Source organism: Ictidomys tridecemlineatus, chromosome 2 (genome assembly GCF_052094955.1).
Source record: "Ictidomys tridecemlineatus isolate mIctTri1 chromosome 2, mIctTri1.hap1, whole genome shotgun sequence".
Classification (NCBI taxonomy): Eukaryota; Metazoa; Chordata; class Mammalia; order Rodentia; family Sciuridae; genus Ictidomys; species Ictidomys tridecemlineatus.
In genome coordinates, this window is record NC_135478.1 from 9,368,500 (window position 1) to 9,375,894 (window position 7,395).

Consider the following 7,395-nt stretch of genomic DNA (forward strand, 5'->3'; position numbering starts at 1 on the left):
ATAATTACTAGGGTCTCATATGATTCACCAATCAATCCTTCCATCTCATAAGTATTAAAAGATAAGAACAGGGGTACACAACCTCACATAGTTCATAAAAACAGCATCTCTGTGGGGTTTATTCTACTTCTGTTTCTTAGATAGGGCCTTACTCTGTTGCACAGGACAGTTTCAAGCTCAGAACTCAAAAAACAACATAATGTTGCATCCATATAACTTTCTAGTAAAGTGAAGGTAAGGAGACCTGACAGTTCACTGGTGAAGGGTGGATGTGTTGAGCAGGACTGGGCACTGCAAGGATCAACTTTAGGGATTATGTCCTGTTTTTCATCTTCATGGAGGTGGTATGACTATATACATGTGAAAACTTATAAGAACACTTTAAGTGATATTACGTATCTTAAAAATAATTATTAGCTGGGTGTGGTGGTACATGCCTGCAATCCCAGCAGCTCGGGAGACTGAGGCAGGGGGATTGTGAGTTCACATTCAGCCTCAGCAAGTAAGCAAGACCCAAAGTAATTTAGCAAGACCCTGTCTCTAAATAAAAAATAAAAAAGGGGCTGGGGATGTAGCTCAGTGGTTACAAGCCCCGGGTTCAATCTCTGGTATAAAAAATAATTATTGGGGCTGGGGTTGTGGTTCAGTGGTTAGAGCACTCACCTCGCATGTGCAAGGCCCTGGGTTCAATCCTCAGCACCACATAAATACAAATAAATAAAACAAAAATATTTTTTAAATACTTAAAAATAATTATCGCAAAACAATTTCACACACTTGAACTGTGTTTAATTCTGCCACCTTCATTTTTACTTCTTCAACACTTCTTTCTACCACCATGGGATCAAAGAATTAAAGGATGGAGAAGTAATCAGGTCCCACGAGGCCTTGCCTGCAACCCCATCTTCAGGAAACTCCTAGCCCTAACCCTGCCCTCTACTTACACCCACTCTGCTTGAGAAAATTGAGAGGTTCCTAAAATCAAGATGGGGCCTTTGGATTTAAATCGATCACCTCAGACTTTGTTGGTGATGCTGTGGCTCTAAAGCATAAGAGCCCATCCCACAGAGCGTCACCCCAGGGAGACTGTTCTGGGGACAGGCCAACTCAGCGTCGCGTCCTGACAGGGTTTCCGTCTCCAGCTTGCTCAATGCCTGCTTTCTGACAAGTCTGCCTAGAAACCCGTCCCTCTTCCACTCAGGAAAATACCTCTGTAGCAGTCACAGGGGGCTGTGAGGTGGCATTTTCAGAAAAAAAAAGTCACAGAACCCATGTCACATGGCAGCAATGACCCCTGGGACACAACAACCCTGCTATCTCCAAATCACCAGCTCCACTGACAAAATTCTACTCATTTTTAAGGGGAGAACAAATAGAATCTTTCCAAATACCAATACCCTATTTTTGTCCTTCCCCAAGTCCTGGTGTGTCTGTGCTGTTAGAATCCTGAGGATTACTGGAATTTATAATGAACTGCATTTTATTTCCCAGTAGTGCAGGAGACTAGAAAGTTCAAACCTTTCATCTTGAAAGTTCAAGGTCTTGCTTCTGGCCAGGGCCGCCTTGCAGCACCATCCATGGCTGAAGGGCATGGGGAGGATGAAAGAGGGGAACCAAAGTGGCTGAACTTGACCTTTATTAGGAATCATTCCCACAGCCCCGGCACTGATGCGTTCGTGAGGGCAGAGCCCGGGGATCTAACTGCTGACACTGGACATCAGCGTGAGCCGGCTGTCTCCGGACTGAGACCTCTGAACCCGTAACTGGACGTCAGCATGAGTTTGGGAAGCAACATTCAAACCTAACACATGCTTTTTCGGCCTCCAAGAGCCGCCAAACCACACGTCATCCCCAAATTGCCCAGGGACCTTATCCACCTTATCTCACTCCTATTTCGCCTTCCTGGTGAGAGAAACTAACCCCGTCCCTGTCCTAAAACAACTCGAGCAACCCCCGCAAGATACAAAAGGATCCTTTGGAGACAGAAACCCACGCCCCCCCTTGCAGCTGGCTGCAGCTGGGCCAGGGAGGTGAGCCACCAGGCTGGCCCGGCACAGCCGTCTTCACTGAGAAGATAAGGACGCAGTTTGTTTTGCTTCTGTGACCAGAAGTCCCAACCAGAACAATCACAGAGAAGGGAAAGTCTTTTGGGGGCTCACAGTTTCAGACGTCTCAGGCCATAGACGGCAGACTCCATTCCTGGGGTCAAGGCGAGGCACAACGTGACGGAGGAAGAGTGTGGCCGAGGGTCGCAGCTCACAGGACCATCAGGAAGCAGAGCGCGCGCCACCCACCTGAGGCAAACAGACCCCAAAGCCACGCCCCAGCGAACCGCTTCCCCAGCCACACCCACCCGCCTCCAGTTCCCACTCAACCAATTCCATCAGGTGATGAATCCACCGACCGAGTTACGGTGCGCAGCCCAATCATTCCTCCTTGAGCTCTGGGAGGCAGCGATTTCCGACTCAGTGTGACACAAGGGTTATGGAGAGGTGACCTCCTTCCTAGACCCTCGGGCCACTGGGCCAGTCTTTCCAGGTCCTTGATGGATGGTGTGTGTGATGGTTGGGGTGTGAGGCATCCTCCCAAAGCTCACTGTGAGACAGCCGAGAAGTGCCCAGAGGAAAGGATTGGGTTAGGGTCACAGCCACCTGATGGGATGAGCGGTAACTGAAGGGGGGGGTGTGGCTGGAGGAGGTGGGCAGGGGGCGTGGCCTTGGGTCTATGTTTTATATCTGACCCTTGGAGTCTCTGCTCTGATCATCATGGGAGCCACATTCTTCTGCCACACTCCTCCGCCATGATGTTCAGCCTCACCTCAAGCCCGAGGAATGGAGCCGGCTGTCTGTGACTGAGACCTCTGAACCGTGAGCCCTCAAATAAACTTCCTCCTCTACAGTTGTGCTGGTTGGTCTTTCAGCAGGAAAAAAGCTGACTAAAGCAGTGTGCTTTCTGGCCACAGGATGGTGTTCACTGGAGAGGTGCTGCTTCTAATTCCTATCATATTACCATTCCCAATCAAAGACGGGACCCAACGGAGGGCACCTGGAGCCACATCCCAGGCCACCATGTGAATGCTACAGAATCCCTTGGTGACTGAGAGCTGAGGTTGTGTGCACATTCTGACAGATTCTTTGACTATTGCCAAGGGTCTTCCCTATCTGATTCTTCCAAAAGCAATGAGGACTCATCCAAAGTCACCCCCTTTGGGGTAAAGCACTGTGGGAATCTTGCCCCGATTACCCATAGACAAATTAAGGGCACACATATCTCTCAGCATATGACACAGTGGAGACTTGGGGGGGGGGACCTTACTTAACCAGCTCATTCAGGGGCAACTTCTCCTGTTCAGCCCAATTCACATGAAAAAAAATGAGTTACTTAGATACAATGTGATGTTCAAGCAGTTTACTCTGGCAACACTCTCAGATTATGGCAGCAGGCTGGTGGCCTGGACCAGATGTATTTAGGGGTCCAGTGACCATCTGACTGGGAACATCTCCACCACAGACTGTTTTCAATCAGGGGTTTTTCCTTCTTATTCATGCATTTGGTTTGGTTCAGGTACTAGGCACTTCGTTCAGAAAGGGGTTGAAGCTCTTTAGGGGTAACCATTGCTGGAAAGGTACTGCTCGAGGGTGGTCCCCCTGGGCCAGGTGGCACAACACTGCCCGGTGACACACACTGTGGCCCTGCAGGGTGCTTGAATTGCCTTATAGAGCTAGGGTTAAAACTACAGCCAGGGCTGGGGATGTGGCTCAAGTGGTAGTGCGCTCGCCTGGCATGCGCGGGACGCTGGGTTCGATCCTCAGTACCACTTTAAAAATAAATAAAGATGTTGTGTCCACCAAAAACTAAAAAATAAATATTAAAACAAAAAACTACAGCCACATGCTCCTTACAGCACACTGCATGGCCATGAGCCATCAGGCCTACGCAGACAGCATTTGGGAAGAGAAAACGAGGTGTGACAGGGAAGCCTTGTGGTTCCCGTGGGGGAATGTGGCTGACTTGCTTGAACAATTTTAAAGGCTAGCAGGGATTGGCAGAATCACAGTACAAGGGATTGATGAAGCATTGGGCTACCCTACATAGGACATACCAGGATAATACAGTGTATTAAATGCTATTATATATACTAGTAGTGTACACATACTAAAAATGTACACTACATACTAATGTATACATATGTGAGTATATCAATACACTTACCTACATGGCATATATTATAATATATATAGTATATAATATTATATTTAATGGTATATATTATAAAAGGGTACATGCATATACCTTCTGAATACAGATGCAAACAGACTCAAAAATTGCAAATCAAGTCTAGTTGAACGTACCCGTGCTGCCCAGCCAGTGGGATTCGGCACAGGTGGGCAGTGAGTGCCCCTCACACCTGACATTCAGTTCATGGGGTCTCGGCACTTGCCTAGCATGTTGGAGGCCCTGGTTCTACCCCCAGCACCAAAAAAATTATTTCCACCTTGCATTCCTATTGCCCATTTTTAATTCAGGCTATTTGGCTTGTTGCTTGTACGTTGTTTCCTTATTGTCTATACAGTTGGCTTTGGTTCTACCAAACCAAAGTTGTTTTTTCAATCAAGTGATTGCTCCACACCTCCACGGAAGCTTTTTAGTCTGATGTAATCCCATCCATCTGTGTGATTCCTGTGATTTTAGGGTGAGAGGGTTTGTCCAAGATAACTTTCCTAGCCCCTTCTGACGTCTGGAAAGCTATCCTTTTTTTTTTTTTTTTTTCTGGTAGTTTTAGTTTCAGATCTTAGGTCATTAATTAGTATACTGTTGATTTTTGTAATTAATAAAGATGGGGGTCCAGTTTCATTCCTCTGCAAGTGGATATCTTTTTAAAAATATTTAGTTGTAAGTGGACACAATACCTTTATTTTTATGTGGTGCTGAGGATTGAACCCAGTGCCTCACTTGTGCTAGGCAAGTGCTCTACCACCGAGTCACAGCCCAGCCCCACAAGTGGATATCACCTTTTCTTTCCGGATCAGGGGTGCTTTACCACTGAGTTGCATCCCCAGTCCTTTTTTTTTTAAGACAGGTTTTGGGGGCTGGAGTTGTGGCTCAGCAGTAGAGGGCTCACCTAGCATGTGTAAGGCCCTGAGTTTGAGCCTCAGCATCACATATAAATAAATAAAATAAAGGTCCACTGATGTCACGTTCCTCACAACCAAAACACTCAGGGTCACTCCAGGGGAACTGGGCTGCCTGAAATAACCAGAGAGACAGAGATATCTTTTACTTTGAGGTCCTGTGACAGCTACGCTGACCTTAAGGGTCCGAAGAAAGAGAGTGAACAAGTGCGTGCTGAACCCTTTTATTAAGGAGAAGCCATTCAAATGAAGCAAGGGGTCAGGTTTTGGGGGGACTGAGTCTAGCTTCGTGATGTCTGCCGTCAGCAGGTTGACTGACATCTAGGAAGGCCACACCCAAAGGCAGAGCAAGAGAAGGGGACACACAAAGGGCATTTCCATGGAACATTCTATCCCAAACAGGGTAAAGGGGTAATATTACAAAGGAACAGGTGAGTGTAGCTCAATCCGTGGGGTGACACACCTATGTCTGAAGATGCGTCCTCAACCTTCGGGACTGGGGCAATGTCCAGGTCACAACGAGATGCAGTGACCAGTCAGTCAAAGCCTCTCCACTCAGGGAAGGAGAATGTGAATCAGAGTGGACGCCTCCCACACATTGACAATAAAAAAAAAAGGGGGGTTTTGCTAAATTGCTGAGGCTGGTCTCAAACTTGCAATCCTCCTGCCTCAACTCCTGAATCACTGAGATTACAGGTGTGCAGACACCTATAACCCTAGTGACTGGGGAGGCTGGGGCAGGAGGACCACAAATTCAATTCTCTTAGTGAGACTGTCTCAAAATGAAAAGTAAAAAGGATTGGGAAGGTAGCTCAGTGGCAAGGTGCCTCTGGATCCCATCTCCAGTACCATAAATAAATAAATGTGTCCTTTCTCAACTGCGTGTCTTTAGCAACTTCACTGAAAATCACCTGATTATAGACATGTGAGTTTATTTCTAATTCCTCAGTTCTGTTCCACTGGTTTATGTGAGGTTTCTCTTTTTTATTTTTCTGTGGGGAATGGCGATTTAGGGTGCCGTACCACTGACCCACACCCCAGCCCTTTTTTATTTTTAATTTTTAGACAGGGTCTAAGTTGCTGAGGCTGGTCTCAAATTTGTGCTCCTTCTGCCTCAGCCTCCCCCATAGCTGGGGTTACAGGTCTGAGCTCTATCAAGCTGGACGATGGACTACCGTCTTTGATCTGAGCACTGTGATCTCTCTGTAAGCCGGCTCACGAGAAGCCTCTTGCTTTGTTCTTTTTGCCCAAGATTGCTTTGGCCATTAGGAGTTTTTGTTATTGTTGTTTCACACAAATTATAATATTCTTTTCTCTATTTACCTACGTTCCGTGTGGAATGTAGATTCCCCTTACTACTTCAAGAGGAATTTACTGATCCTGGGATCGCTTCTGGTAGCTTGGATGTTTTATTACCTTTACCACTTAACTGTGTGTTATCACAAAACTATAAGCACTTGGACCACATGAATGTGTTCCTTATCACATACTCAAATCCTACAATACTTTTTTTTTTGCTTGATTTTACATTTTGCATCTACAGAGACCGATATTAAGAGAAATCTGAAAATTTAGCGTCAAGACTACATTTTGGCTGGGTGTGGTGGCCCAAGCCTGTAATCCCAGCAGCTCGGGTGGTTGAAGCGGGAGGATCATATGTTCAAAGCCTCAGCAATTTAGCAAGTCTCTAAGCAACTCAGTGAGACCCTGTCTCTAAATAAAATACAAAAAGGGGATGGGGGTGTGTCTCAGTGGTTAAGTGCCCCTGGGTTCAATCCTCAGTACAAAAAAAAAAAAAAAAGCTACACTTTGGAGGCAATATGAAAAGTGATCTAGTCTTCCCTTACCCTTGTTTTGTATTCTGACAATTTACTTAAAAATACTTACCTCATGCAACCCCTGTGGAAGATTTCTTTAAAAACTATTATATATGTTTTTTTTGGGGGGGGAGGGGTTGTACCAGGGATTGAACTCAGAAACACTCAACCACTGAGCCACATCCCCAACTCTATTTCATATTTATTTAGAGACTGGGTCTCACTGAGTTGCTTATCATCTCGCCTTTGCTGAGGCTGGTTTTGAACTCATGATTCTCCTGCCTCACCCTCCCGAGCTGCTGGGATGCCCAGCATCATATAGTTTTTAATGGATAACTAAGTCTACATATTTTAATGAATGTAATTCATGGAAATCAATGTGTACTATAATAGAAAAAAAGGATGGAATAACAAGAATCGTGAGACCATATCATACACATTACACA